The sequence below is a fragment of the Macaca fascicularis genome, chromosome 1, assembly GCF_037993035.2.
Source record: "Macaca fascicularis isolate 582-1 chromosome 1, T2T-MFA8v1.1".
NCBI classification, from domain to species: Eukaryota; Metazoa; Chordata; class Mammalia; order Primates; family Cercopithecidae; genus Macaca; species Macaca fascicularis.
In genome coordinates this window covers 19,751,247-19,766,070 of record NC_088375.1, presented here as the reverse complement: position 1 = coordinate 19,766,070, position 14,824 = coordinate 19,751,247, and positions in this window count along the sequence as shown.

The window sequence follows — 14,824 nt, the reverse complement described above, 5'->3', positions numbered from 1 at the left end:
GACCCGTTTGCACATAAAACCTTGACAGATTCAGTTACGTTGTGCAGAAGTGTACAACATTGCCCCATTTGTTACAGTTTCCAAAGTGGCCCCGCACTATTTTCCCTTTTTGCACTTAAAACCTTCACAGATCCAGTTACGTTGTGCAGAAGTGTACAACGTTGCCCCATTTGTTACAGTTTCCAAAGTGGTCCTGCACTATTTTCCGTTTCTTAAAAAAGAGCCTTGATACAGTAGCCGCAAAAAGATTTGAAAGGAAAAAAACTTTTGGAAAATCAAAATATATGTAGCAGTTAAAAAGCAGGCCCAGGTCGTGAGTAGCACTCACGGCTTCCACGTCAGGATTCCCACGAATTCACCTACTTTCTACGTGTCCGCATCCTGCCTCCCACCAGCGCCCCCCACCTCATCATAGCTAAATGATTCAGAGGCGGGTACTGGCCCAAAATGGGGAGGCTCAGACCGTCTGCTCTGAAAACTTGAAGTTACTAGTCCAGTCATTAGCACGGGATTGTGTTAATGGCAGTCTCTTCTGGACGGAAACTCCATGATACCCTGCTGCTAATGAGTCCGCGGACGCCGTGATTTCTCCGCTTCCCAACTTTATTTTCTCTTCCTTGACTTACATTAGGAACATTCTAATGCACTTTCCTTTTGTTTAAGCTGGCTGGGGTTGGTTTATGATGTTTGCAACCAAAGTAGCCTTAATAAAGATTTAATAAGGTGGGAAAATGGTTATATGCAGTTCTGTGGGACATGCAGGACACCATCAGTTTCAGCTTTTGCTGCATAATTCACTCCAAAACTTAGTGGTTTAAAACAGCTAAGATTTATTATTTCTTATGATTCTGAGGGTTAGCTGGGCAGTTCCTCCACAGCTGGATTCTGATGGAGAGACAGCAGGGTTCAAGATGACCTCCTGATATAGTTGGGATAATTCTCTCCTCCAAATTTGAAGTTGAAATTGGTCCCCAATGTTGGAGATGGGGCCTAGTGGGAAGTGTGTGGGTCATGGGAGCAGATCCCTCATGCATGGCTTGGCGCCGTTCTTCAGTAATGAGTGAGTTCTCACTCTTTTAGTTTGCATGAGAGTTGGTTGTTCAAAAAGATCCTGGCATGTCCTCCTCTCTCTCTCGCTCCCTTTCTCTCTCCATGTGACATGACAGTTTCCCTTCCCTTTCCACCATGATTGGAAGCTCCCTGAGGCCTCACCAGAAGCAGATGCTGACACTATGCTTCCTGTAGAGCCTGCAGAACCATGAGCCAAATAAACCTGTTTTCTTTATAAATTACCCAGCCTCCGGTATTCCTTTATAACAGCACAAAACGAACTAGTACACCTCCCTCACATACCTGGCAGTGGGGTGGGCTGTGGGTTGAGCTGTCTTGGTCACACCCTCCAGAAGGTTGTACTGGCATCTCAAGGTCATATACATCTCCTGCTGCATTCTCACGTTTAAATAAATCACAAGGCTAAGAGTCAAGGGAGAGAAATAAACTTCCCTTCTGCATAAGGGGAGAGGAAAATTCACATTCCAAAAGAGATTGCATACTGGATGAAGGAATTTGCGGGCATATTTTACAATCTTCAACACAACACACACGCACACACACACACGAATATAAGGGTACTCTGGGAGGCTAAGGCAGACGGATCACCTGAGGTCAGGAGTTTGAGACCAGCCTGGCCAGCATGGCGAAATCTCATCTTTACCAAAAATACAAAACTTAGCTGGACTTGGTGGTGCCTGCCTGTGGTCCCAGCTACTCTGGAGGCTGACAGGAGAACTGCTTGAACCTGGGAGGCAGAGATAAGCTGAGATCATACCATTGCACTCCAACCTGAGCAACAGAACAAGACTCTGTCTCAGAAAAAAATTAAAATAAAAATAAATAAGGTTAGGAATGATTTAGGGTTTTTCTTTTTACTTGTCTCTATTTTTCATAATTAAAATGTATTACTTCATTCTAATATTTAAGCATATTATTATGTCAGGACTTATCCATTTGGAAGTGACAAAAAAATTCAAACTAGCTTAAACAGAAAGGATATTTGTGGGTTCAGGCAGAGCTAGAGCCGGGGGTTCAACCAATGTCACTGGGACTGTCTTTCCTTCTCTTTATCTTTGAGCTCTGTTTTCCTGCTGAAGGCTGGCCTCTTCTTCTCCCACTGGAAAAGGACTTCCTCCATATACCTGGAGAAAGTGCCACTTATAACCTCGAGCTTATATTGTCTGAGCCAAAGACCACCAGCAAAAGAGAACTTCTTGGTATTCCAATTATAGACAAAGATTCTTCCAGTTACATGCGCAGCTGTTTCCAGGGGCATGAGATGATCTGATTGCCCAAGCCCAGGTCACATCCCTATCCCTGTAGATGGGGACAGAGTGGGAGGCTGGGGTCGACAGCCCCGCGAGAACCACAGGGGGACAGGGAAGAGCAGTGAGCAGATGAAGCAATAAGTGGCCATCTATACATTTGCCTTTGTGTTAAAATAACAAGAAGATGATGAGAAAGACCAAATTGGACTGCACTCATGGGGTGGGAAGGGATATAATTGACTATATGTAAGGTCCAGCTGTTAAATAATCAAATATAGTCACAAGCAGAATCTCTAAGATTGTATTTCTAGATCAGAGGAGGTAAGCCTTCCTCCAGAGAATCCCCCATTGATACAGCACTGAAGGGCAGACACAGTGGACGAGGGTGTCCATTTGTTCTGCAGATGAGATGAGGACTGACGAGCAGAGATAAAAGATAGGACTGTGGCAAACGTTACTGGCTTGGGACTGGTTTCTTAAGCAAGAGGGAACTTTTAGGAATGGCCTAAGGCAGTGGTCCCCAAACTTTTTGGCACCAAGGACCAGTTTTGTGGAAGACAATTTTTCCACGGATGTGGGGTGGCAAGGCAGCGTGGTTTAGTGATGAAACTGTCCCACCTCAGATCATCAGGCATTAGATAGATTCCCATAAGGAGTGCGCAGCTTAGATCCCTCGCATGCACAGTTCATAAGGGGATTCGCACTCCTATGAGAATCTAACGCTGCTGCTGATCTGACAGGAGGCTGAGCTCAGGTGGTAATTGTTCACCCGCTGCTCACTTCCTGCAATGCGGCCCAGAACCTAACAGGCCACTGACGATACCAGGACCCCTAGCCTAAGAGGCTCGCAAAAAAAAAATGGAAAGAGTGGAAATTTAGGAGACACCAAGGGGACTCCAGAAACCAGGCTGCAAGATCCAGGCATAGGCAGGAGAGTCTGTGCCCTTAATTTCAGCAGAGGAAGCCCTGGCTGGGAGGCAGCCCTGGGTGAGGAGGGGCATCTCCCCCTGGTGGAGATTGGGGAGCCAATAGAAAGGAAGATCTGGCCGGGCACAGTGGCTCACACCTGTAATCCCAGCACTTTGAGAGGCCTAGGTGGATAGATCACCTGAGGTCAGGAGTTCAAGACCAGGCTGGCCAACATGGTGAAACTCCATCTCTACTAAAAATACAAAATTTAGCTGGGCATGGTGGTGGGTGCCTGTAGTCCCAGTTACTTAGAAGGCTGAGGCAGGGGAATCGCTTGAACCCAGGAAGGGGAGGTTGCAGTCAGCCAAGATCGCACCACCATGCTCCAGCCTGGGCGACAGAGTGAGACTTCATCTCCAAAAGAAAAAAGGAAGGTCTGGATCTGTACATCTGAAAGATAAACAATAGATATTTGCCACGTAGGCCTACAGATTCCACATGAGAAAACCTGCTGGCGACCAAGTCTGGCCAGGAGCAGAACAGGCAGCCTCACAGGGACATGAAGGCTGTCCACCTCTCAGGGGGCGTGGCTGAACCTCTCAGAGCCCTTCCACCCTAAGCCTCTGGCACTATCACTCCCTCGGCTTGCCAGCCCATCCTGTCTGAATAACTTTTTTCTTCTGAGCCAGGGGAGGCCATCCTCCGAGGGCTTCCTTGACTTCCCTCTTCCTTGCTTCTGAGAAAAAGCTGATCTTCCATCTCGCATGCTCTGAACCCACTCCTCCTGACTCCTTCCCAATTCACGTGCTCTGTATCCACTCCTCCCACAAAGTGCTCCCTCCCTCCACTGCCCTCTCCTTCCCATTTGTCTCTGGATGGTGCTGTTCTCTCTCTCGGCCCCCCACCGCTCCTTCCAAATACAAGCATACTCAGGAGACATTCCCTATCCACTTGACACTTTTTATGGATTCCCATGCCAGTGTAGAAGCTAGAAAAGCCAGATATTTGCAAGCCTTCCTTGTAAATAGGGTGCAGTTGTGAGACCTACCTCTGCTCTCCAGGTACCCCATCCCCAGACTTCGATTCAGGATCTATGATGCATAGAAATAAAGACCAGGAGGATCCCTCTTTGACTGAAATGCCAATTTAAAGACCAAACTCTTAGAGCAGCAGTGGCCACAGTGCTGAGAAAAATGTCAGCATCTAGAGCTAATGGTGTCAGTGGTGGGATACAGCATATCTAGTACCCCAAAAGAGTGGCAGTCTCTATTGGTATTCTTCCTGCCAGAGCACCAAACCTGGTGTTTCAGCCCTTCCAGAGAATCTTTTAGATATGTGTGGTTTATCCTAAAATTAACCAGAGTTGATTTTTTTCTTTTTCTTTGTCTTTTTTTTTTTTTATGGGGTCTCATTCTGTCACCTAGACTGGAGCACAGTGGTGCAATCACCTTCTTTGGGATCCCATGATCCTCCCACCTCAGCCTGCTGAGTAGCTGAGACTAGAGGCATACACCACCATGCCCGACTAATTTTTTTTTTTTTTGTATATTTTGTAGAGACAGGGTTTTGGCATATTGAAGGCTGGTCTTAACTCCTGGGTTTAAGCAACCCCACCTCCCAATGTTCCAGGATTACAGGCACCTGCCTCCCTCTGTGCCCAGCCCAGAGTTGATTTCTATAGTGTGCAATTAAGTATTTTGTTTAATACATTGGACTGTCCTGCCTCCTTCCTCTTGACTTGGCCTCTCAGTTTCTTTGATAGCTTCCTATGCCTTCTCTTCCTTTTTTTTTTTTTTGAGATGGAGTCTCGCTCTGTCTCCCAGGCTGGAGTGCAGTGGTGCAGTCTCCACTCACTGCAACCTCTGCCTCCTGGGCTCAAGCGATTCTCTTGCCTCAACCTCACGAATAGCTGGGATTACAGGAGTGCAACACGACGCCCAGCTAATTTTTGTATTTTTAGCAGAGATGGGGTTTCACCATGTTGGCCAGGGTGGTCTCGAAATCCTGACCTCAAGTGATCTACCCACCTTGGCCTCCCAAAGTGCTGGGATTACAGGCATGAGCCACTGTGCCCAGCCTCTCTTCCATTTTAAACCAAGGATTCCCCATCCTTTCCTCATCTCTCTTAACATACCATCTCTGCACAGGTGACCACATGAGGGTCATTATAAATATCTCAATGTCTGGCCTCTCTGGAGGTCCAGACCACCCTTTCAACTTTACTAATCATTGTCTCCTTGTGCACAGCTTGCCAACACCTTCTGCTGTGATCATATCTACATTTTTCTTGTCTTCCCCCACCTCCATCCTCCAACAGTCCCTTTTTCTATATTCCTGATTTCTATTAGTGACACTTTCTTTCTCCCAGTCACAGAATCAGAATGTCAGACCCACCTCTGAGACTGGGTGCCTTACATGCAATAACTTGCTAGGGTGAGTCTTGTCTATCAGACCATGTCTCACTTGTCTATCCCCTCCCTTATCACCTTGGCCGGGGCTGACCAGCCACAGTGTCCCAAGTGGTACACAGTCATACACACATCAAGCCCCTTCATTGCCCTGCAGAGAGGAAAGACCAGATCCACACAAAGGGTCTGCAGGCAGGGCCCGCCTAACTGAGCTTCAGCACTCACAGAGGCCTAACTGAGCTTCAGCACTCACAGGGCCTCCAGTCCACGGCTGATAGGAGCCACAGCTGCGGTTTAGGAGGGAGCTGTCAGAGCTCCCAGCTCCCAGGCTGATCCAAACTGCTAAATGGCAGCAAAGAGAAAGACCTAAAAAAAAAAAAAAAAGCAAAAAACTACAACCATTACTGTTTAACTGTCCTATTTTCCTTCTTGTCTACATGAAAACAGCCAGGAACTAGCATAAGAAAAATGTATGCGTGTAGTTACTATTATATGGACAAGATTTAGCCTAAGCATTTGTTCTACTGGATTACTCCTGGTAGTCACAATCTTATTTCTCAAGGCCATATTAGCCACAGGAAAAAGTAAGGATATGTGTTAAAAACAGCGAACTATTTAGCCTGAGTTCCTATCAAGGAGCCTGGGGAAATACTCCCAACTAGGTGGCCTGGATCCACTGTTAACAGGAGGAGGATTGCTGAGCAAAGGCACCATCCACATATCCTGTCTCCATGCAGAAGTCACAGCTACCAAGACGCCCACCTACATCAGGGCCTTCTGGAGCCCCACAAGAAAACTACCTTGAGACCTTAACTCACTGAGAAGCAGCAAAGGGATGTTCTGGGCCAGGACCCACCAACCACAGACTCTACTATGAGATGAGCTCCTGAAAAGCTACTGAAGACCCTTGTGTCCCTTCTCTGCCCTTCCTTCACTGTGCTGCCTTTTCCCTACAAGTGACTTCTCTGAGCAACCAACGGAGTCTCTTCCTCTCCCTCTCTACTGCCTTCTCTCTCCTTCTCATCCTCTCTTCATTCCCTCTTCCCTCCCTCCACCTCCCACCCTCCCTCCATTGGCTTTTCCCTCTCTTCCTTTCTTTCTCTCTGCATCCCTCCCTCTCTCCTTTCCCTTTCCCTCTCCCTCTTTCTCTCTCTTCCTCCCTCTCCCCCTCCTTCCCTCTTTCTCTCTCTCCCTCCTTCCCCTCCTTTATCTTTCCGTCTCCCTCCCTTCCTCTCCCTTCCTTCCTCTCTTTTTCTCCCTCCCCTCTCTCCCCTCTCTTTTTCTCTGCCCCTCCCTCTCTCTCCCTCCTCCCCTCTCTCTCTATCCACCCATCCCTTTCCCCCTTTTCCTCTCCCCCACCTTCTCCTCACTTCTAAGTTTCACAGCACTGTGCCTCTGTCTCCTTCCAGAACAGTCTCCTTTCCCTGATGTTCCCACTCTTAGACCTATCTAACAAAAAGCAAAAATCTCCCCCAATTACCTTGACTACCAGATAATAAGCCATCAAATCCAGAAGCACAGTGTGACTGCCATGGCAGTTTTCAGAACATAGAATTCTATGCGCAGTCTCACTGGAAACGCCTGCTTTGAGAGAGTGCCCAGACTGCAATGCTGCCTGCTTTGCCCTACGGGTGTACAATGCTGAGCCCAGGGTTGCCTATTGGTTTGCATTTCTGAGAAAATTCTTGGTCCTATCTATGTAGCCTCCATCAGTCTGCCACATGCAGATCAGGATACCAATCTTTTTATGAAGCTTCCGACTTTTCTTGAGTGGATGGACATTCCATTGTCCACTTAGTTAAGCAGTGTAGAATAGCTGCACTCCAGCTTCTTTTTTTTTTTTTTTTTTTGAGAGGGAGTCTCGCTCTGTCGCCCAGGCTGGAGTGCAGTGGCGCAATCTCGGCTCACTGAAAGCTCTGTCTCCCGGGTTTACGCCATTCTGCTGCCTCAGCCCCCAGAGTAGCTGGGACTACAGGCGCCCGCCACCATGCCCGGCTAGTTTTTTTTATATTTTTAGTAGAGACGAGGTTTCACCGTGTTACCCAGGATGGTCTCGATGTCCTGACCTCGTGATCCGCCCGTCTCGGCCTCCCAAAGTGCCGGGATTACAGGCGTGAGTCACCGCGCCCGGCCTGTTTTGTTTGTTTGTTTGTTTGTTTTTCTACTAGAGATTATAGTCTTCAACTCTATTAAGCTGGAGAACAAGAAAATAATTTTCATGGAAGATAGCCTAATGCATATACTTGCCTCATTGCTTTAGGCCAAATCATTAGAAAGCAAGGTACTTTAAGAACATTTCTCTGACCCCTCACGGAATTGATTTTTCTGGGCCGGGCAAGGTGGCTCATGCCTGTAATCCCAGCACTTTGGGAGGCCAAGGCGGATGGATCACCTGAGGTCAGGTCAGGAGTTCAAAACCAGCCTGGCCAACATGGTGAAACCCCATCTCTACTAAAAAATAATAATAATAATAACAACAACAGAAAAAAATAGGGGTGATGGAACACACCTGTAGTCCCAGCTACTCGGGAAACTGAGGCAGGAGAATCACTTGAACCTGGCTGGGAGCCAGAGGTTGCAGTGAGCCAAGATGGCACCACTACACTCCAGCCTGGGTGACAGAATGAGGCTCCATCTCAAAATAAAATAAAATAAAATAAAATAAAATTAAAATAAAATAAAATAAATTGCTTTTTCTGAATCGCACTTAGTGTTAGGGTACTGGCTTCACTGACACACTCTACAAGCAACGGCCAAACTCAATTCCCTCCTACATCGTGCAAGACAAATTGTGCAACTTGGCCTGCCACTTCACCCGTTATCCCCTTCGCGAAACCCACAGGAGAAATCCTTCTCGGTCCTCTATTGACAAATGCACTTATTTTTTACCTTTGGACACTGCAGGTTTTAGATTTTGTTTGTTTGCCTGTTTGTTTGAATTTGGTTTTGAGGTTGTTTGTTTTAATTAGGTTTCTGTCTTTTTGGTTTTTGTTTGTTTATTTTTTGTTCATCTGTTTGTTTGCTTGCTTTGACTCCTAGAATGTAGACAGCCAACCTGATGGCCCACTTTTATGCACTCACCTATCACAATTTTCTTCTATTTTCTATGCTTATCTCAGTCTTGCTCTGGTTTCCTCTCTTGCTGATTTTATTCGTTTGTATTATGTACACTTTGGGAAGTTTACTTAAATCCTTTTTCAAATGTTTGAAAATTGTTATTAATTCTCTACAATGAATGTAAAAAGTAAGCATTTTTAAAAATTCAGCTGGGCACGGTGTCTCATGCCTGTAATCCCAGCACTCTGGGAGGCTAAGGTAGATGGATCACCTGAGGTCAGGAGTTTGAGACCAGCCTGGCCAACATGGTGAAACCCCATCTCTACTAAAAATACAAAAATTTGCCGGGCGTGGTGGCAGGCACCTGTAATCCCAGCTACTCAGGAGGCTGAGGCAGGAGAATTGCTTGAACCCGGGAGGCGGAGGTTGCGGATCACACCACTGTACTCCAGCCTGGGCAATAGAGCAAGACTCCATCTCAAAAAAAAAAATTCAGTGAGACTGGCAGCAGTATGTCATATAAAACTATACAGATGCCACATAGAAAGGTGATACAGTTCGGGTACTTGTACGTTCCAAATCTCATGTTAAAATTGATCCCCGCTGCTGGAGGTGAGGTCTGGTGGGAGGTGTTTGGCTCATTGGGGGCGGATCCCTCAGGCATGGTTTGGTGCCCTCCCAGCAGTAATGAGTGAGTTCTTGCTCTATTAGCTCATGTGGGAGCTGGCTGTTTAAAAGTGCTTGGCATCTCTCTTGCTCCCTCTTTTTCCGTGTGACATACCTGTTGCCTTTTCCCCTTCTGCTATGGCTGTGAGCTTCCTGCCCCCCGCCACCCCCCGCCACCCCCCACCACCCCCGCCACCCCCCGCCCCCCTGCAAGAAGCAGATGCCAGCACCGTGCTTCTTATACAGCCTGCAGAACCATGAGCCAAAAAAACCTCCTTTTTTTAAAAAATAAGTCACCCAATTCTGGAATTCCTTTATATCAACGCAAAATGGACTAGTTCACAGAAGATAAGACATATTAAATATCTTAATTGGAATCAGTATCTAAATGTGCTTAGATTCATTTTGAATTGAGGAGGGGTATAAAGAAACCATAAGAATGGATACAAATTAAAATAAAAGAGTTTTTGTTTGCGTTCTTTCTGTGGTAGCTGCTATTATCTTAAATCCTCAAATGAAGGTAAGGCAAAGAATGCTAACACAGACCCGCCACATCAACAGCTGCCCCCTGCACACTTCAGCCAGCAGTGAAGGTCACAGTTGTGCAGTTTGAGGGATGTAATCAGCACCGTTTCCCAATGCAGCATGTGAAATACTCAGCTTTGAAATGTTGTTATTGGACTGAAGAAGTGATTTCAGAAAACTTTTCACAGTGGGCATCTTTGTGTAGAATGAAGACAGGTGACAACGTCAGGAACCCTACTGTCCACGGCCTTGACATAGCTGCTGCGTTCCAGTGAGGATTCAATTCCATGCACATTAGTGAAAACTGGCTGTATCCCTGGCTATGCTGAGGGCAGGAAATGTAAAAGACGCAGGTCTCAACCTTTAGGCTTATTTATTTATTTATTCATTTTTGAGACGGAGTCTTGCTGTGTCACCCAGGCTGGAGAGCAGTAGCATGATCTCGACTCACTGCAACCTCTGCCTCCCTGGTTCGAGCTATTCTCCTGCCTCAGCCTCCCAAGTAGCTGGGATTACAGGCACACGCTGACATGCTGGGCTAATTTTTGTATTTTTAATAGAGACGAGGTTTTGCCATGTTGCCCAGGCTGGTCTTGAACTCCTGACCTCAGGTGATCCGCCCGCCTCAGCCTCTCGAAGTGCTGGGATTACAGACATGAGCCACCATGCCAGGCCCTTTTAGACTCATTCAAAGCTCGGCGGTTCCCAACTTTTGGGGTTCATATACTCCTTTGAGAATATGATCGAACTTATGGACTTTCTCCCCAGAAAAAATAAATGTACACACAAAACATTTGCCTGCCTGTAACCCTTCCCCATGCTGGCTTATGGATCCCAGGAAAAGAACCTAGGTCCTCTGTTCCACAGACAAACAACATATAATTAGATGACTAATAGTACCAGCATCCAATGCCTTCTCAATGTCAGGCATTTTACTCATATTAGCTCGATTAATTCTCATAGCAACTCTGTGAGAATTAGAAATAGAATCTGTTATGTGCCCATTTTACAGATGATGAAATTGAGGACTAGACCTAATAAAGAACTCAGCTAAGATTACACAGCTAATAAGTAGCAGTGGTGGAATTGGAGCTCAGAGATGGCTGACTCTGGAGTTAATAGCCATTTGAGGTTGGCCAAGGGATAATTGGCCAGGCACTCAAAGGCAAAAGATAGAGAAGGTGGAGACTGCGTAGTCTGCCTCAAGGCAGAACCAGACTGCCTGAGTTTGAGTCTTGGTTTTGCCACTAACTACGTGACTTTGGTCAGGTAACTTCTCTATGTTTCAGTGTCCCTAGGCATGAAACAGAGATAATAACAGTTCTCGTGAGGAGTGGATAAAATTGCAGTTTATGAAGTAGTGAGAAGTGTGTCTGCATTGAATAAGCAATCAATACGTGGTAACTCTTTTTATTGTTAAGCAGGATGACCCCAGTGCTTTGGGGATGGCTCCACATAAGAAAGAATGACAAAGAACAGATGTATCCAGAAACAAAAGCAGAGAACTGGGTTAGGGTCTTCAAACTGCAGGTGAACAGTTGTCACTAGTACTATGTAATTTAGGATAGTGAGGAATGAAGAAAACTTGGGTTTTGCAGTAGAATAGTTCATGGTGAGTTTCAAGAATGAGGTTTTGCCAGCCATGGTGGCTCATGCCTGTAATCCCAGTACTTTAGGAGGCCAAGGCAGAAGGACCACTTGAGGCCAGGAGTTCAAGACCAGCCTGGGCAATGTAACAAGACCCTGTCTCTTAAAAAATAAAAAATATTACCCAGGCATGGTGGAGCACGCCTGTAGACCCAGCTACTCAGGAGGTTGAGGTGGGAGGATTATTTGACCCCAGGATGTCAAGGCTGCAGTGAGCTATGATCACACCACTTCACTCCAACCGGGGTGACAGAGCAAGACCCATCTGCTTAAAAAATGAGGTTTTGACTGGGCACAGTGGCTCATGCCTGTAATCCCAGCACTTTGGGAGGCCAAGGGTAGTGGATCACCTGAGGTCAGAAGTTCAAGACCAGCCTGGCCAACATGGTGAAACCCCATCTCTACCAAAAAATACAAAAATTATTCAATCGTGATTGATGCATGCCTGTAGTCCCAGCTTCTCGGGAGGCTGAGACACAAGAATGGCTTGAACCCAGGAGGCGGAGGTTGCAGTGAGCTGACATCATGCCACTGCACTCGAGCCTGGGTGACAAGAGTGAGAGCCTGTCTCCAAATAAAGTAAATAAAAATAAAAAATAAAAAATGAGGTTTAATAAAGCGAGAGGGTAAATGTCAAATCTGGGAAGCTAAGGGATGTGTGAATAGTGAGGAAATGAATGTAGCTGGTATAAGTCTCTCATTTAAAAAGTCTAATACAGAGCCAGGCTTGTTATCATGCTGATCCCATCATTGATGGATTAAAATAAATCAGGCCAGGCGTGGTGGCTCACGCCTGTAATCCCAGCACTTCGAGAGGCCGAGGCGGGCGGATCACCTGAGGTCGGGAGTTCGAGACCAGCCTGACCAACATGGAGAAACCCTGTCTCAACTAAAAATACAAAATTAGCCAGGCATGGTGGTGCATGCCTGTAATCCCAGCTACTTGGGAGGCTGAGGCAGGAGAATCACTTCAACCTGGTAGGCAGAGGTTGTGGAGAGCCGATATCGTGCCATTGCATTCCAACCTGGGCAACAAGAGTGAAACTCCATCTGAAAAAAAAAAAAAGAAAGAAAAACTTTGTGTTTGTAAGAGAGTCATGTTGATAACTTTTTGGGGAATTATACTCCATTAGTCTACTAGAGCTGCCATAAAAAAAAGTACCATAGACTGGGTGGCTTAAACAACAGAACTTTATTTCTCACAGTTATGGCTGTGAAATCCAAGAGTAAAGTGCCGCATCATTGGTTTCTGGCAAAGGGTTTTCTTCCTGGCTTGTAGAGGGCCCCTATCTCCCTGTATCCTCACATGGCTGAGAGTTCTGGGGTCTCCCTCTTCTTATGAGGGCATCAGCCCTATCAGATCAGGGCTTAAGTCTTATGACCCCATTCAACCTTTAACACCTCCTCACAGGCCCCATCTCCAAATATAGTCACATCGGAGGTCAGGGTTTCAACATAAGAATTTTGGATTAGCACTTCAACATATACAATTCAGTTCATTGCACATACTTTGACAGTTTTGGTTATCTCATTGAGATGTCCAAGCGGACTCAACTTCCAGAACCAATTAAACTTAAATGACCAAAAAAGTGTACTTCCTGGCCAGGTAAGCCCAGGAGCACCTTTTGTTGGCTCCTGAAGTGAATCTCAAATGCAAACAGAATTTATCTTCCTTGACTCTGTTTCTCTGTGCATCTCACCACCCCGTCCCTGCTGCCACCCCATCTCATTACTTTTGTTTCTGTTTCTTGTCCTTAGACAAGTTTGTTTCCAGTTCAGATTTGCGCATGGCCAAGAATTTATTCCCCAATGGTAGCAGCAATGATTAGGAATGTGGTTTTATGGTCCAACCATTTTGTGATATAGCAGGATGATGTGAACCTATTCTCTGCCATGTGAGATACGACAAAGAATTGGGTAAATAACCTTGTTCATTTGTCTGTCAATTTATGAGTTCAAATGAATTAAGAAAATATTTCATGCACACTGGAAAGGAAAATGATTCTTTGTGATATGGACTGGCTCTACTCTAAGCTATAGATTCTAAAACTTAGATCTACAACAAAGGACTGTCTCAGAGTGTTGGTTGGAAAGGACTGTATCAGATACTTCTAACTACTGATATCTCAAGGAATGGATTTATGACTGTGGACTTGCAAGCTGATGCTGCCTAGACAACTGTCAGTATTCGGGACTGAGTGGGGGATTTCAGAACTCTTATTCGTGGTTCTCAACTGGTGGTGATTTTGTGCCCCGGGAGGGCAGCATTCGGCAATGTCCAGAGACATTTTTGGTTATCACAGCAGGGGAGGGGATTGCTACTGAGATTGAGTGGGAAGACAGCAGGGATGCTACTACATGCCCCACAAGACACAGGACACTGCCCACAACAAAGAATTATCTGGTTCAAAATATCAGTAGTGCTGAGCTTGAGAAACCCTGTTCTAGAGGCAGGTGCCTTTGTTTGGCTATTGCTTCGGAAATTTTAAATTCTGTAAGGATTGATGTAACTTATAAAATGCAAATGATTTTCTGTTGTTGTAGTAAAATATATGTAACATAAAACTTACCATTTTAAGAAATAAAAAAAGAAAAAGATTACCATTTTAACCATTTGTAAGTGTACAATTCAGTAACACTAAGTGCATTTATGTTGTGTGCAAATATCACCAATGTCCACCTCCAGAATTTTTCATCATCTCAAACTAAAACTGTGCCTATTAAACGATATTTCTCTATTCTCCTCTGCCCCAAGTCCCTAGTTATCACTATTCCATTTTCTGCCTCTATGAATTTGCCTACTCTAGGGTACCTCATGTAAGTGAAATCATACAGTCTGGCTTATGTCACTTAAAATAATGTCTTCTAAGGTTCAACCACAATGTAGCAATGTGTCAGCATTTTCCTCTTTTCAAGGCTGAATGATATTGCATTGTCTGGATAGACCACACTTTGCTTATCCATTCGTCTGTCAACAGATACTTTGGTTGCCTCTGTATTTTAGCTATTGTGAATAATGCTGCTATGAACATGGATGTACAAATATCTCTTCCAGACCCTGCTTTCAATTCTTTGGTATATGCCCAGCAGTGGAATCACTGTATCATATGGTAATTCTATTTTTAATTTTTTTTGAGGAACTGCCATACTATTTTTGACAGAAACTGTACTTTTTTTTTTTGAGACAGGATCTCGTGTCCAGGCTGGAGTGCCATGGTACAATCTCGGCTCACTGCAACTTTTCCCTCCTGGGTTCAAGTGATCCTCCTACCTCAGCCTCCCAAGTAGCTG